This window comes from Capra hircus, chromosome 6, assembly GCF_001704415.2.
Source record: "Capra hircus breed San Clemente chromosome 6, ASM170441v1, whole genome shotgun sequence".
Taxonomy (NCBI): Eukaryota; Metazoa; Chordata; class Mammalia; order Artiodactyla; family Bovidae; genus Capra; species Capra hircus.
In genome coordinates, this window is record NC_030813.1 from 95,612,334 (window position 1) to 95,629,835 (window position 17,502).

The 17,502-nt window shown below is 39.4% G+C and overlaps 1 protein-coding gene and 1 non-coding gene across 4 annotated transcripts in view; both read left to right on the forward strand.

Annotated features, from left to right (window-relative positions):
• C6H4orf22 (chromosome 6 C4orf22 homolog) overlaps positions 1 to 17,502 on the forward strand; it is a 710,136-nt gene that overhangs the window by 123,142 nt on the left and 569,492 nt on the right. The gene's annotated exons all lie outside the window — the stretch shown is intronic.
• TRNAG-CCC lies at positions 3,709 to 3,781 on the forward strand. The gene has a single exon. It is a non-coding gene; the product is annotated as a tRNA-Gly (tRNA).

A 17,502-nucleotide genomic window follows, 5' to 3' on the forward strand; every position in this document is an offset into this window, starting at 1 on the left:
TCATCTGCGTATCTGAGGTTATTGATATTTCTCCCGGCAATCTTGATTCCAGCTTGTGTTTCTTCCAGTCCAGCATTTCTCATGATGTACATAAGTTAAATAAGCAGGGTGACAATGTACAGCCTTGACGTACTCCTTTTCCTATTTGGAACCAGTCTGTTGTTCCATGTCTAGTTCTAACTGTTGCTTCCTGGCCTTCATACAGATTTCTCAAGAGGCAGGTGAGGTGGTCTGGTATTCCCATCTCTTTCAGAATTTTCCACAGTTTATTGTGATCCACACAGTCAAAGACTTTGACATAGTCAATAAAGCAGAAATAGATGTTTTTCTGGAACTCTCTTGCTTTCTCCATGATCCAGCGGATGTTGGCAATTTGATCTCTGGTTCCTCTGCTTTTCTAAAACCAGCTTGAACATCAGGGAGTTCACGGTTCACGTATTGCTGAAGCCTGGCTTGGAGAATTTTGAGCATTACTTTACTAGCCTGTGAGATGAGTGCAATTGTACGGTAGTTTGAGCATTCTTTGGCATCGCCTTTCTTTGGGATTGGAATGAAAACGGACCTTTTCCAGTCCTGTGGCCACTGCTGAGTTTTCCAAACTTGCTGGCATATTGAGTGCAGCACTTTCGCAGCATCATCTTTCAGGATTTGAAACAGCTCAACTGGAATTCCATCACCTCCACTAGTTTTGTTCATAGTGATGCTTTCTAAGGCCTACTTGACTTCACATTCCAGGATGTCTGGCTTTAGATGAGTGATCACACCATTGTGATTATCTGGGTCATGAAGATCCTTTTTGTACAGTTCTTCTGTGTATTCTTGTCATCTCTTCTTAATAACTTCTGCTTCTGTTAGGTCCAGACCATTTCTGTCCTTTATCGAGCCCATCTTTGCATGAAATGTTCCCATGTAACTCTAATTTTCTTGAAGAGATCTCTAGTCTTTCCCATTCTGTTGTTTTCCTCTATTTCTTTTCATTGATCGCTGAAGAAGGCTTTCTTATCTCTTCTTGCTATTCTTTGGAACTCTGTATTGAGATGCTTATATCTTTCCTTTTCTCCTTGGCTTTTCGCTTCTCTTCTTTTCACAGCTATTTGTAAGGCCTCCCCAGATAGCCATTTTGCTTTTTTGCATTTCTTTTCCTTGGGGATGATCTTGATCCCTGTCTCCTGTACAATGTCATGAACCTCATTTCATAGTTCATCAGGCACTCTATCTATCAGATCTAGGCCCTTAAATCTATTTCTCACTTCCACTGTATAATCATAAGGGATTTGATTGAGGTAATACCTGAATGGTCTAGCGGTTTTCCCTGTTTTCTTCAATTTCAGTCTGAACTTGGTAATAAGGAGTTCATGATCTGAACCACAGTCAGCTCCTGGTCTTGTTTTTGTTGACTGTATAGAGCTTCTCCATCTTTTGCTGCAGAGAACCTCGGACCTTTGCACTGCAGGAAATCTGTACAATGAGAGCAGCTAGATATGTGTATCAGCACCAATGGAGGAAATATCTGCATGCTAAGGTTTTGTTTAGAAACTTGAAGGAAGGTAATCCCATGCCTGTCCCTCCGTTACAGAGAAGAGATGGTTCTCCATCTTTTACAAGGAAGATTTTTGGGTCAAAATTCTAGCAATGGGCTGTGGAGAAGCCTGCAAAGCTGTTGTCCTGAAGATGTATTTGAATACCAGGTCCACTGATTTTCCCTTAGGTTGTGTTTTCATGTGTGGATTTGAGACAGGGATGTGTTGGAGCTAGTTTCACGAACTAGCAAGACCACTGGGCACTTCTCTTCCCAGATAGGCCATCAGTTGGTAGCCTGAAATTGGCCAAGGTGGTTGTATTTATGCCTTTATACCATGTATGCTGGCAGATGCTATCAGTCAGGGCCCCTGTCTCTCCTCTAGCCAACCCCAGCCAGATTTGGGGATATTGACAGTTGATTGGAGCAGAGCTGCTAAAGCCATTCTAGGTCAATGCCTCGGTGGCACCTCTGTCTTAACCACTTCCTAAAATGTAGACCTTTTTCTTTCATTGTTCTCCTTTTGTCTGATCTTCATTTTGCTTTTGGTTTCCTCTCCAGACCAATCCGCCTCTCGCTCTCCCACTTTCACTCTTCTACTTTTCTCATAAAATCATGTGCCTCCTGAATCTCTTCCCAGAAAAGTCCTCAATTTTTTGCCTTGTCTCAGTTTGGCAGGCATCTAAACCTGCACCTTTACACCTGCAACCCTCTTGTTAAATGTGGGAGAATATTTTCCTTTCATGTGCTCTCCAACACAGGAATATGTAGTAGAGACTAAATAATGTAGATTTTAATGTTAAGTGCGATGATGCAAGTGGGGATGAGAGTCAACTTACAGAAAGAAAAAGTTCATACCACATAGATGTTGTGTTACATGAGGTTTGTTTGTTTGTTTGTTTGTTTTTTGTCCTTATATGTAATCCAAATTTTTCACTATGAAATGAGATTGAACAAAAGAAATGTGGCCACTGTAGATATCTTAAATAAAAGAACACAGTGAGAACCAAGGTGAACATTGGTTCGTTAGCTTTAGAAAACTCATCGGCAAATGTGGTTTAGAAAAGGATGTAAATTACAGTAGAATAATATCCAGCCTTTACAAGGAATGAAGTTCTCATACGTGTTATTAATACAATATGCCTTAGAGCAAGCTAGGCACAAAAGGACAATATTGTAGAAATACATAGAGAGAGAGATAGTAGATTAATTTTCATCAGGAGCTGGAGGGAGGGGTAATGGAAAGTTATCATTTGATGGGTACAGAGTTTCTGTTTGGGATAATGGAAAGTTTTAGAAATAGTGATAATGGTACAGAAAGTTGTGAATAATTAATGCCACTAAATTGTGCTCTTAAATATTGTTAAAATAGCATATTTGTGTTATGTTTATTTTACCATAATAGAAAAATATCCTAATTGGGGGAAAAAAAAAGACAGTGGTGTTATTTCTAGATACCACCTGTATCCTCTTTCATGATTCTTTATCTCAGTGACTGGACCTATATTACCAAATAAATTTGGGTGACTAATAAAAAGCATTCAACAAAATACCCTATTAAGTGTGATGTATATTTGGAAGCTTTCATATTATAGGCTAGTAGTTCTCAATCTGTAATCTCTGAACAGCAACATCAACATCATGTGGAAACTTGTTAGAAATGTAAATTCTCTGTCCACATTTCAGGTCTACTAAAGCATGATCTCTGTTGGAGCTCAGGTCCTATGATTTGTGGTTTTCACAAGCCCTCCAGGTGATGGATGCTTGCTGGCTTTGAGAACCAGGCTTTTAGGCTGTGACCACAGAACTGACTGCCAATGAGGTGGTGTCTTTTTGTAGAACATGGGATTTGGAATAACAAGATGTGCAGAAGTCTTGATGATAAAATGCATGAAAATTTACTATTTATGTGACCTCGAGCAAGCTACTAAGTTTTCTCATTTATATAAATGTTTTCTCATCCATTAAGTGGGGATAAGATCAGTACTTAATTAAGGTATTTATGTGAAAACATAAAAATTATGCATTATTATTCATTTAATATTAATAACAGTATTAACAACAGCAATACATAGGAGGATGCTGGGTTAGGCTGTTAGGAAAGGACATTATTTAATATATTATCTGTGGATCTCCAGTTGAAGAAAGGAGCAGAGAAATTTCCTTTAAATTTTAATGACAGAGGGACTTCCCTGGTGGTCCAGTGGCTAAGACTCTGCATTCCCAATGCAGGTGGCCCAGGTTTGATCCCTGGTCAGGGAACTAGATCCCACATACCACAACTGAGAGTTTGCATACTGCAGCTAAAGATTGAAGATCTAGTATGTCACAACAAAGCCTGAAGATCCTGCGGGCGAAAACTAACACCCATTGCAGCCAAATAAGTAAATAAGTAACTATTTAAAATGTTTAATGACTGGAAAAATGACTTATTTATCCACAAGAAATAAATGTCCCTGTTTGTTTCTACTAATGAGAATTATATAATTTTTCATGTGTTCATTTTTAGTTTGGTTGATAAGATACTCAGGGCCAAATTTGATACTCAGTCCCATCAATTACTTAAGACTTTTTGTGTAATATGTACTTCTTTTCATTTTTTTCTGTGGTTCTATTTTTAAAATTCATCCAATTTTATTTGTTCCTAAGTCACTTCTGACTCTTTGTGACCCCATGAACTGCAGTATGCCAGGCTTCCCTGTCCTTCCCTATCTCCAGAGTTTGTTCAAATGCCCATTGAGTCATTGATGCTATCTAACTATCTTATCCTCTGTTGTCCCCTTCTCTTCCTGTCCTCAATCATTTCCAGCATCAGGGTCTTTTCCATTGAGTCAGTTCTTCGCATCAGGTGGCCAAATTACTAAAGCTCCAGCTTTAGCATCAGTCCTTCCAATGAATATTCAGGGTTGATTTCCTTTAGGATTGACTGGTTTAATCTCCATCCAGTCCAAGGGACTCTCAAGATATATCCCCAATTATAACTTTCTTTACACTTACTTTTTCTTTTGCCTTAGTAAAAAATGGAAGAGAGAAAGAAGGAAAATAGCTAGGTATATCACTTGATTTAATAAAATAACTACTTAACAATGCTAGGAATACCAGGAAAGTCTCCATATTGAAAGAATTCCTCTGTGTTCTTTCTGTGGTCGTAAGATTTCTCAGGCTTAGCCTCTCCTCTGCATAATTAAAAATGATTTTCCAGTACCATGTAGTGAAAAGAGCCCTAACCAGTATTTAGAAAAACCAACCATAAGCCTCTGTCTCTTTCGACATGCCATATATTCAGTTACCTTCATCTCTTGAATAGATTATGAAGATCAAATAAGAAAACCTGTATAAAAATGCTTGGTAAATTACAAAGCTATGCACAAGTTGAAGCTGATGTATTATAAAATTTTGATCACATAGATACCATTTGTTAAATAAATGAGTAAACAATGAATGAACGGATTTTCCATCTGCCTTTTTCTTTCTCTTTCACTTGTCATGCCTGAATGTATTGGCTTCTAGAACAAAATTTAGGACAATGTTTTAATAAATGAAATTCATTTTGTCATTAAGAACATGGTATTCATTTCATGTAGATATCACCTCAAATGGAAATTGATATTTTTAAGTACCTTCAGTTCAGTTCAGTCGCTCAGTTGTGTCCGACTCTTTGCGACCCCATGAATCGCAGCACACCAGGCCTCCATGTCCATCACCAACTCCTGGAGTTCACTCCCTTAGACAAATATAATTGTTGTTATACATATTATTACTGAGTCACTTGATGTCATTTATTTATTTATTTATTTATTTTACTTTATTTTAATTTACAATACTGTATTGGTTTTGCCATACATTGACATGAATCCACCACGGGTGTACATGCGTTCCCAAACATGAACCCCCCTCCCACCTCCCTCCCCATAACATCTCTCTGGGTCATCACCGTGCACCAGCCCCAAACATGCTGTATCCTGCGTCGGACATAGACTGGCGATTCGATTCTTACATGACAGTATACATGTTACAATGCCATTCTCCCAAATCATCCCACCCTCTCCCTCTCCCTCTGAGTCCAAAATTCTGTTATACACATCTGTGTCTTTTTTGCTGTCTTGCATACAGGGTCGTCATTGCCATCTTTCTAAATTCCATATGTATGTGTTAATATACTGTATTGGTGTTTTTCTTTCTGGCTTACTTCACTCTGTATAATCGGCTCCAGTTTCATCCATCTTATCAGAACTGATTCGAATGTATTCTTTTTAATAGCTGAGTAATACTCCATTCTCTCTCCCCTATCCTATTTTGTCAGTTTTGAGCATTTCTCTTGAGTCAGTTTTCTGCTGGGTGAAAGATGACATTTTGCTTGACTGTTGAAATGCATCCCAAGATTTCATTAATAATACGTCATGCTATCATTCCTAATTCACAAAATAACTGACAAATGTTAAGGTCAACAAAATATTCTCATGAAATTGAGGAAACTGCCATATCTGCACCTGAATATGAAGACAGTGTCATTTAATGGCTCGTATTTGTTTTTATTTTCTTCATATTCAGGTGCAGATATGGCAGTTTCCTCAATTTCATAAGAATATTTCGTTGACCTTAACATTTGTCAGTTATTTTGTGAATTAGGAATGACAGCATGACGTATTATTAATGAAATCTTGGGATGCATTTCAACAGTCAAGCAAAATGTCATCTTTCACCCAGCAGAAAACTGACTCAAGAGAAATGCTCAAAACTGACAAAATAGGATAGGGGAGAGAGAATATATTTTAACAGAGAAGTTAATTACAAATTTATTTGTATTTATAGTCAATCATTTCATATAGTCAAACAATTTGAAAACAATATGAAATGGAGTTACTTCTATACTTCTATATGAAGTAAGTAGACATTATTAAATAGTGATACTAATGACATTAATAGCTATTTGACATTATTAAGAAATGTAGTGTATAATGCAGAAAATTACCCTCTGCTGGGAGATATCACAATTACTCCAGTTTGCAAAGGAAGCCCTGAGACTTGAGAATGTACATAATCTGCTCAAGCCTCACAGTAGTGGGTTGTTCAACTAAAATATGAACTGAGACTGTCTGCCTTTAAATCCTATATTTATTACCATTTGCTACCCTAAAGGTTATTGTACACTATTTTTGCATTATTTTTGCTAACAACAGACAGATATATGGGAAAACTAAACCAATCCCTCCAAAAAAGACCCCAAAATAAAACCCGAAACAAATTCAAAAAAACAGAACCCTAAAAAAAAAAAATCCCCACAAACCCAAACCTATTAACAAATGTTATTGATACATTTATTATTCTTCTATGCCATAGTCCTAATATATTTTTGTAAAGCACTGCCATGCCATTTAACAGACATTGGCAGGAAAAATCCTCTTGTGGCATTAATTCCATGCAACCATAAAAAGAATCCTTGCTAAATGCCAGCAAATGAGGTGGTAATAACTTCAAACTTCTTTACTCAGCAGGGAGATGCTCAGCAGGGGTAAAAAAAGATCTGCTTTCCATCTCAAATTTTTCAGTGTAAAACAATGATATGAGGTTCAAGTGTTCTTCATGACCCCTTTAAGTTGAGGATGTATTAACATGCGAGTTAAGATGTAGCAGTTTCGCAAAAATGATCTATTTTCAAAATTTAGCATTCAGACTCCACAGCGTGACTGCCAGTGTTTCTTTAGCTGCTAGATGGGAGAGACCTTGCGCTCCTTCCCACACACCTGTGTTTACATTGAGGCCTTGGCAGCACATGACCCTGCAGCCATCCCTCACAGCTTTCGGTTTGCCTTCAGCCATGGCAAGCCGCACTGTCCCTGCACTTTCACTAGCTAGCACTGTTAGAATGTTGACTTAGGAGTCCTAAGCTTGGAATTTAATATAAATCAGTTTGTTGAATTTCACTCATTTTAGAATGTTACACAGATATTTTCTTAAATCCTAAACTGGAATTGATTATGTCTTGTAAATACTGTTGAACTTTAAAAAGGGAATGGGGGCGTTGTTTTCATGTAACTTTTTTGCTTTATATGGACTTAAGATATTTCTCCACATTTGCATCTCTTGGAAAATAGGGATCATGGGCTTAAAATGTGTTGGTTATTTAGCAAAATAGATAGCAAGAGAGGAGGGGGATAATATTTCTTTGAGGCTTCTTAGGTTTCAGGTACAAGATATTAATGCAAAAGAAATCTATAACAATACAACTTTGGAGTGATAGTTTAAGTTTTTAGATGCTACTTTTCATGAAAAAGTTGATGCATAATTAATCTTTTCATCAAAGTATATGACATTGCTTTTAGAGCCTGATGAATGAATAGTATGTAGAATGCATTGACCTCTAGATTTCTTAGGAAATAGCAGGTACTGTGGTTATATTCAACTACATGAGTGTGACTGAGGTGATTAATTGATTCTTGAAAAAGAACTATACTTTCATTCCTGAAGAAGATAATCAGTTCCTGCCCACAAGGAACTTAACATTGTTTAGGAGTTAGAGACAAGGGAATAGATGGTTACAAAAAGAATAAATAAGAAGAGAATTGCAGAATCCACAGGAGGCCCCTCTAATCAAAATGCTGTGTGGTCAGGGAAGCCTGAGCAAAGAGGGAGATACAGTCAGGTTCAGCCCTGACAGCTGAGTAGGGGCTAGCCAGGTAAGGCTCTGGGTAAAGAATATTCTAGGCAGAAGGTAGAGATGTGTGAATTCCCAAAACCAAAAACAAAAACATATTCCATAAAATGAGTCTAAAGCCAATATCATTAATCCTTCAGAAAGGGATATAAGGTTTAACTTTAAATTTATAATTTTTGATAGGTTTAAATCATCCCATCTTTAAAAAAGAATCTAAGGTGCTATTTCTTTAGGGAAGTGAACTGTTTCTCATGAAATATCTCTTTTATTTATGTATTTTGTGCCCTTTTGGAGTAAAATGGAAAGGGCCCCGCTTGTTCAAAAAAAATTAGAAATTTTGTTTCAGTCAGTGAACTACTAAAACAAGGTTGGTTATAAACTATGTTAGAACTCAAATTTTTTTTGCTATTAAAAATTTTCTGGTATTAAAAGATTTTATTAGAAACCATTCTTTTTACTACTTAAAATATATTTTGACCATTCAAAGTTATGATTTTAAAATGGAAGTTAATCAAATGAATAAATTTAAAATATACATTTAATTAAATTAATGAATATTTTGAAATCAAAGTTGAAATTTAATAAACAAGTTATGGGGATCTCAGGTACAGTATAGTAATACATTTTGTGATACTGTATTGCATACTAGCAAGTTGCTGTGAGAGTATATCTTAAATGTTCTCACTATAATATAGTGGAAATATATGATACAATGCAGGTGTTAGCTAACACTGTAGTGGTAATCATTTTGCAATATCAAGTATATTAAATCAACATGTTATATACCTTAAACTTACACAATGTTAGTATTCAGTTATGTCTCAATATAGCTGGAAAAACATTTAACTTTTCATCACATTGTGGCTGTCTCGAGTTTCTCCAATTTTAAATTATCACTATTTTCATTAAGCAAAGGAACATGCTGAGTACTGAGAGTAGGAAAAATGTGTTTATGAACAATAATGTTTGAGTACCTAATTTATCTGATAAGTATTATTTTATTATATATACATTTTAATTTACTGAATTATAAATCTTTTCAAAAAGCTGAGAAGTGAGGTTACTGACTTGATAAATAATACTCCTAATTTAAAAAATGTAAATAAGAAAGTGATTGTAAATAGAAAAATTTTTTCTATCTAGAAATTTCCTAGATGGAGCAATAAATTTAAAGTCAGTTTCTGAACACTTAAGGTTAATAAGGTATTAAATAATGTCCTCTTTGTCTATAAAAAACAAACAATCTGAGACAAATTCACTTTTCTTCTTTGACATGGTAAGGTGGGATGAAGAATATATATATTCAAATTGACTTTAAAACCATTTTCTGAGGGCCAGTTCAAGATGGCAGTTTAGGAAAATCCTGAAGACTTATCCCCTCCCACAGACATACCAAATCTACATCTATGTTTTGAACAATTCCTTCTAAAAAAGACCTTAAAACTAGCTTAATGGTCCTCTCCAACAAAGGATAAAAGGGCTACATCAAGGCAGTAGGAAAAGCAGGGATGTGGTCTCACAAAAATTCCACCCTTCCATAATCAGGAGGAAGTCTTACAAACACAGAGTTTCTTTCTGAAGAGCCAGGTGTTCATGCTCAATATCAAGCACCCCAACCCTTGGAACCTGCACCATAAGAGGAGCCCCCAAAAGGTATGGCTTTGAAAACAAACAGGACATATTCAAGAGGCCCCCTGGGGTATAGGGTACAGAGATTTCACTCCTAAAGGACTCACACATAGAGTCACTTACTCTGGAACCCAGCATAAAACAGCAGTTTGAAAAGCACATAGACCGTATGTGAAGGAGATTCATTTGCTAATCTTAAAACATCTGTTGGAGGGGCAGGAGCCTATTGGCACTCTCTCTGGGAACAGAAGTGACAGTGGGTGCCATTTCTATGTTCTTTGTCTATCTTGCTAGCAACAGTGGGTGTGACCTGGTCCCAGACTCTCCTGCAGTCCCACAAAAGCTGGTGGGTGTGCCCCAGCTTCATGGTTACTCACAGACCTGCTAAAGTCAGCAGGAGCACACTCACCCCACTCTCTTCTTGTTCAGTTAAACTATGTGGGGTACACAATTCACACAGAGAAGTCTTGTTGAGCACCTGGCTCTGGTGGCATCAGATTGTACACTTTTGGTCCCTGCAGAACTGAAAACAATCAGAGAGACAGTTCTTGTCAGGCTTTGCACAGACAGTAGGCTTAAACACATCCCCAGCCATCCTGTGAAAAAGGCCTACTGAAGCTTCAGCCAGAGAGCAATAGGCTTCAGGTTTTCCACATATCTAAAGGCTACTGAGTTGCTCTGAGGTTATGTGGGCTGGAGGAACCATCTTCCACTCTCCTAAGGCCTTGCTGGAGAAGGAAATGGCAACCCACTCCAGTATTCTCGCCTGGAGAATTCCATGGACAGAGGAGCTTGGTGGGCTACAGTCCATAGAGTCACAAAGAGTCGGAGATGACTGAGTGACTAACACTTTGGCCTTGCTACAGCTTGCCAGTACTCCCAGAAAGGAGTTGATACACCTGCCTGGACCCCTGATTTTTGTACCTTTCTTCAAGAAGACACATCCAGATCACATGCTCAGGAGGCCAGCAGGGTTTATCTTTGAGGTTCCACAAGACAGTATGTGTGTATCTACTTTAAAAGCTGCTGCCTGAGGATCTGGCTTATCAGCCTGAAACTAGGTTCTAACTGAGATCTCTCTGTCTGGAATGCTAACAAGTCTTGGCACACCCTCAATAACTAGGACCTATCAAGAATAAATCAGGCTGCTTAAACAATCACAAAGGTTCAAGAGATGACTAAGAACTAGGGCAAGGTTGAATGATAAGGTTCATTTCTTACACAAGGCCACTCCTTCAAAACTGAGGGAAGGAGTCATCCTCCCCAACCCCCCAGTATATAGTATAGAAGCAAACATGGGGAGTCAAACAAGTGAGGAAACGGAGGAATATGTTCCAAATGAAACAATAAGGTAAAATCCCAGGGGAAAAATCCTTAATAAAATGCAGATAAGTAACTTAGCTGATAAAGATTTCAAAGTAATGGTCATAAAGATGAGACCTTCAACAAAGAGAAAATGTAGGAAAGTAACAAATGGAAGTTGAAGTTGAATTACAGAATATAATAACTGTGCTGAAAAATATGCTAGAGGTGTTCATCAGAAGACCAGATGAACTAGCAGAAAGGATCAGGGATCTGGAAGGCTGGCCAGTGGAACTCATCCAAACAGAATAGCAAAAAAAGTGTTTAAAAGTGAAGGTATCTTAAGGGACCTATGAGACAACATGAAGCAGAACAACATTTACATTAGAGGAATTCCAGAAGAAAGAGAGAAAGGGGGCAGAAAACTTATTTGAAGAAAATAATGGCTGAAAATTTCCCTACCATGGGAAGGAAATACAATCCAGGTCCAGAAAGCCCAGAGAGTTCCAAATAAGAGGAACCCAGAAAGATTTACACCAAGATGCATTATGATTAAAATGTCAGAGTTCAAGAGTGAATCTTAAAAGAGTAAGAAAATAAACAAACAAACCCACACTTGTTATATACAAAAGAATCTCTTAGATTTTCAGCAGAAACTTTGTAAGCCAGAAAGGAGTGATGTGATATATTCAAAGAGCTGAAAGGAAAAACTTTCAAACAAGAATAATCTGCCTTGTCAGATTATCATTCAGAATTGAAGGGAGATAGTTTTCTAGACAAGCAAAAAGTAAAGGTATTCATTACCACTAAACTGGCCTTGCAAGAAATGTTAAAGGGACTTCCTTAAGGTAAAAAATAAGGACACTAATTCGTATCATAAGGGGTTTGATTTAGGTCATACCTGAATGGTTTAGCAGTTTTCCCTACTTTCTTCAATTTAAGTCTGAATTGGGCAATAAGGAGTTCATGATCTGAGCCACAGTCAGCTCCTGGTCTTGTTTTTGTTGACTGTATAGAGCTTCTACATCTTTGGCTGCAAAGAATATAATCAATCTGATTTCAGTGTTGACCATCTGGTGATGTCCATGGGTAGAGTCTTCTCTTGTGTTGTTGGAAGAGGGTGTTTGCTATGACCAGTGTGTTTTCTTGGCAATACTCAATTAGTCTTTGCCCTGCTTCATTCCTCATTCCAAGGCCAAATTTGCCTGTTACTCCAGTTGTTTCTTGACCTCCTACTTTTGCATTCCAGTCCCCTATAATGAAAAGGACATCCTTTTTGGGTGTTAGTTCTAAAAGATCTTGTAGGTCTTCATAAAACTGTTCAACTTCAGTTTCTTCAGCGTTACTGGTTGGGGCATAGACTTGGATTACTGTGATAGTGAATGGTTTGCCTTGGAGACGAACAGAGATCATTCTGTCATTTTTGAGATTGCATCCAAGTACTGCATTTCGGACTCTTTTGTTGACCATGATGGCTGCTCCATTTCTTCTGAGGGATTCCTGCCCGCAGTAGTAGATATAATGGTCATCTGAGTTAAATTCACCCATTCCAGTCCATTTTAGTTCGCTGATTCCCAGAATGTCGACATTCACCCTTGCCATCTCTTGTTTGACCACTTCCAATTTGCCTTGATTCATGGACCTGACATTCCAGGTTCCTATGCAATATTGCTCTTTACAGCATCATATCTTGCTTCTATCACCAGTCACATCCACAACTGGGTATTGTTTTTGCTTTGGCTCCATCCCTTCATTCTTTCTGGAGTTATTTCTCCACTGATGTCCAGTAGCATATTGGGTACCTAATGACCTGGGGAGTTCCTCTTTTGGTATCCTATCATTTTGCCTTTTCATACTGTTCATGGGGTTCTCAAGGCAAGAATACTGAAGTGGTTTGCCATTCCCTTCTCCAGTGGACCACGCTCTGTCAGCCCTCACCACCATGACCCGCCCCTCTTGGGGTGCCCCGCAGGCATCTGTTGGTTTCATTGAGTTAGACAAGGCTGTGGTCCTAGTGTGATTAGATTGACTAGTTTTCTGTGAGTATGGTTTCAGTGTGTCTGCCCTCTGATGCCCTCTTGCAACACTCACCACCTTACTTGGGTTTCTCTTACCTTGGCGTGGGGTATCTCTTCATGGCTGCTCCAGCAAAGCAAAGCCGCTGCTCCTTACCTTGGACGAGGGGTATCTCCATACCGCCACCTTCCTGACCTTCAACGTGGGATAGCTCCTATAGGCCCTCCTGCACCTGCGCAGCCACCGCTCCTCAGGTTGCTCCCCGCTGCCGCTGGTCCTGGCCTTGGGCGTGGGTGGCTCCTCCCAGTTGCCGCCCCTGGCCTCGGGCTCAGGGTGGCTTCTCAAGGTCACCACCGCTGGCCTCCAGCACGAGGTGGCTTGTGGCTTCTCCTGGCTGCCCCTGATCTCGGACTCGGGGTGTCTTCTCCTGACTGCCACTGGCCTCAGACGCAGGGTAGCTCCTCCCGGCTGCCGCCCTGACCTCGGACTCCGGCTGTCTCCTCGTGGCCGCCGCCCCTGACCTCGGACGCTGCCACTGACCTCGGACCCAGGGTAGCTCCTCTCGGCCGCCGCCTCTGACCTCGGATGCAGGGTAGCTCTTCTCAGCCATTCCTGCGCCATCGCAGCCTGGCACTCTAGGCACTCTAGGCTGCCGCCGGTCCTGACCTCGGACGTGGGGTAGCTCCTCTCGCCAGCGCTTAGTGGTGAGCCGGCTCGCAGCTGCCCGCACTTAGTGAGCCGGCTCGCAGCCGCCCGCGCTTAGCCTTGAAGTGAGAAATAGATTTAAGGGTCTAGATCTGATAGATAGAGTGCCTGATGAACTATGGAATGAGATACGTGACATTGTACAGGAGAAAGGGATCAAAACCATCCCCATGGAAATGAAATGCATAAAAGCAAAATGGCTGTCTGGGGAGGCCTTACAAATAGCTCTGAAAAGAAGAGAGGCGAAAAGCAAACGAGAAAAGGAAAGATATAAGCATCTCAATACAGAGTTCCAAAGAATAGCAAGAAGAGATAAGAAAGCCTTCTTCAGCGATCAATGCAAAGAGATAGAGGAAAACAACAGAATGGGAAAGACTAGAGATCTCTTCAAGAAAATTAGAGATACCATGGGAACATTTCATGCAAAGATGGGCTCAATAAAGGACAGAAATGGTCTGGACCTAACAGAAGCAGAAGATATTAAAAAGAGGTGGCAAGAATACACAGAAGAATACAAAAAATATCTTCATGACCCAGATAATCATGATGATGTGATCACTAATCTAGAGCCAGACATCTTGGAATGTAAAGTCAACTGGGCCTTAGAAAGCATCACTATGAACAAAGCTAGTGGAGGTGATGGAATTCCAGTTGAGCTATTTTAAATCCTGAAAGATGATGCTGTGAAAGTGCTGCACTCAGTATGCCAGCAAATTTGGAAAACTCAGCAGTGGCCACAGGACTGGAAAAGGTCAGTTTTCATTCCAATTCCAAAGAAAGGCAATGCAAAAGAATGCTCAAACTACCGCACAATTGCACTCATCTCACATGCTAGCAAAGTAATGCTCAAAATTCTCCAAGCCAGGCTTCAGCAATATGTGAACCGTGAACTTCCTGATGTTCAAGTTGGTTTTAGAAAAGGCAGAGGAACAAGAGATCAAATTGCCAACGTCTGCTGGATCATGGAAAAAGCAAGAGAGTTCCAGAAACACATCTATTTCTGCTTTATTGACTATGCCAAAGCCTTTGACTGTGTGGATCACAATAAACTGTGGAAAATTCTGAAAGGGATGGGAATACCAGACCACCTCACCTGCCTCTTGAGAAATCTGTATGCAGGTCAGGAAGCAACAGTTAGAACTGGACGTGGGCCAACAGACTGGTTCCAAGTACGTCAAGGCTGTATATTGTCACCCTGCTTATTTAACTTATATGCAGAGTACATCATGAGACATGCTGGACTGGAAGAAACACAAGCTGGAATCAAGATTGCTAGGAGAAATATCAATCAATCACCTCAGATATGCAGATGACACCACCCTTATGGCAGCAAGTGAAGAGGAACTAAAAAGCCTCTTGATGAAAGTGAAAGAGGAGAGGGAAAAAGTTGCCTTAAAGCTCAACATTCAGAAAACTAAGATCATGGCATCTGGTCCCATCACTTCATGGGAAATAGATGGGGAAACAGTAGAATCAGTGTCCGACTTTATTTTGGGGGCCTCCAAAATCTCTGCAGATGGTGACTGCAGCCATGAAATTAAAAGATGCTTACTCCTTGGAATAAAAGTTATGACCAACCTAGATAGTATATTCAAAAGCAGAGACATTACTTTGCCGACTAAGGTCCGTCTAGTCAAGGCTATGGTTTTTCCTGTGGTCACGTATGGATGTGAGAGTTGGACTGTGAAGAAGGCTGAGCGTCGAAGAATTGATGCTTTTGAACTGTGGTGTTGGAGAAGACTCTTGAGAGTCCCTTGGACTGCACGGAGATCCAACCAGTCCTTTCTGAATGAGACTAGCCCTGGCATTTCTTTGGAAGGAATGATGCTAAAGCTGAAACTCCAGTACTTTGGCCACCTCATGTGAAGAGTTGACTCATTGGAGAAGACTCTGATGCTGGGAGGGATTGGGGGCAGGAGGAGAAGGGGACGATAGAGGATGAGATGGCTGGATAGCATCATGGACTCCGTGGACGTGAGTCTGAGTGAACTCCGGCAGATGGTGATAGACAGGGAGGCCTGGCGTGCTGCGATTCATGGGGTTGCAATGAGTCGGACATGACTGAGCGACTGAACTGAACTGAATTTGTATCAAGAAAACTTATGTTTATGAATATCTCACTGGTAAAGGTAAATATATAGTAAAGGTAGGGAATTGATTACTTATAGAGCTAGTACAAAGGTTAAAAGGCAAAAGTAATAAAAATAACTGCAACTATAATAATTAGTTATATAGAATAAAAAGCTGTAATATGTGATATCAAAAATGTAAAATGTGGGAAAAGAGTAAAAATATACAATTTTAGAATGTGTTCAAACTTAAATTACCAAGAACTTAAAATAGACTGGTACTCACACACTCATACACACACACAAACACATACATGTATATGAATACATACATACATAGGCTATTAAGTATGAACCTCTTGGTAAATACAAATGAAAAATGGACAGTACATACCAAGAAATAATGAGAATGAGTTCTAAGCATAACACTAAAGAAAATCATCAAACCATAAGGGAGGAGAACAAGAGAAGAAGAAACAGAGAGGAACTACTAAACAGCCAGAAAACAATTAAGAGAAATGTAAATGGGCTGTAATTCTCCAATCAAATTAAGGGACCAAATGGATAAAAAACAAGGCCCTGTATTTGCGCCTATAAGACACTCACTTCAGATGTAAGCACACAGTCAGACTGAAAGTAAAATGATGGAAAAAAGATGTTTCATATAGGTAGAGAACAAAGAAGGCTAAGGTAGCTATATTTACATCAGGCAAAATAGACTTTAAAACAAAGTGAAAATGTAGTCACTCAGTCATATCCGACTCTTTGTGACCCCATGGACTGCAGCCTGCCAAACTCCTCCACCCATGGGATTTTCCAGGCAAGAATACTGGAGTGGGTCGCCATTTAAAACAAAAATGGTAATAAAAGATAAAGATGATCATTACATAATGATTGAGGGGTCAATCCAACAAGAAGATATAACATTTGGAAATATTTATTCACCCAACATGATCAGCCACAGTCAGCTCCCAGTTTTGTTTTTGCTGACTGTATAGAGCTTCCCCATCTTTGGCTACAAAGAATATAATCAATCTGATTTCAGTATTGACCATCTGGTGATGTCCATGTGTAGAGTCATCTTTTGTGTTGTTGGAAGATGGTGTTTGCTATGACCAGTGTGTTCTCTTGGCAAAACTCTATTAGCCTTTGCCCTGCTTCATTCTGTACTCCTAGGCCAAATTTGCCTGTTACTCCAGATATCTCTTGACTTCCTACTTTAGCATGCTAGTCCCCTCTGACAAAAAAGGACATCTTTTTTTGGTGTTAGTTCTAGAAGGTCTTGTAGGTCTTCATAGAACCATTCAACTTCGCTTTTTCAGCATTACTGGTTGAGGCATAGACTTGGATTACTGTGATACTGAATGGTTTCCCTTGGAAATTGAGAAAGTAGGGAAAACCACTAGACCATTCAAGTATGAGCTAAATCAAATCCCTTATGATTATACAGTAGAAGTGACAAATAGATTAAAGGGTTTAGATCTGATAGACAGAGTACCTGAAGAACTATGGATGGAGGTTCATGACATTGTACAGGAGGCAGTGATCAAGACCATACCCAAGAAAAAGAAATACAAAAAGGCAAAATGATTGTCTGAGGAGGCCTA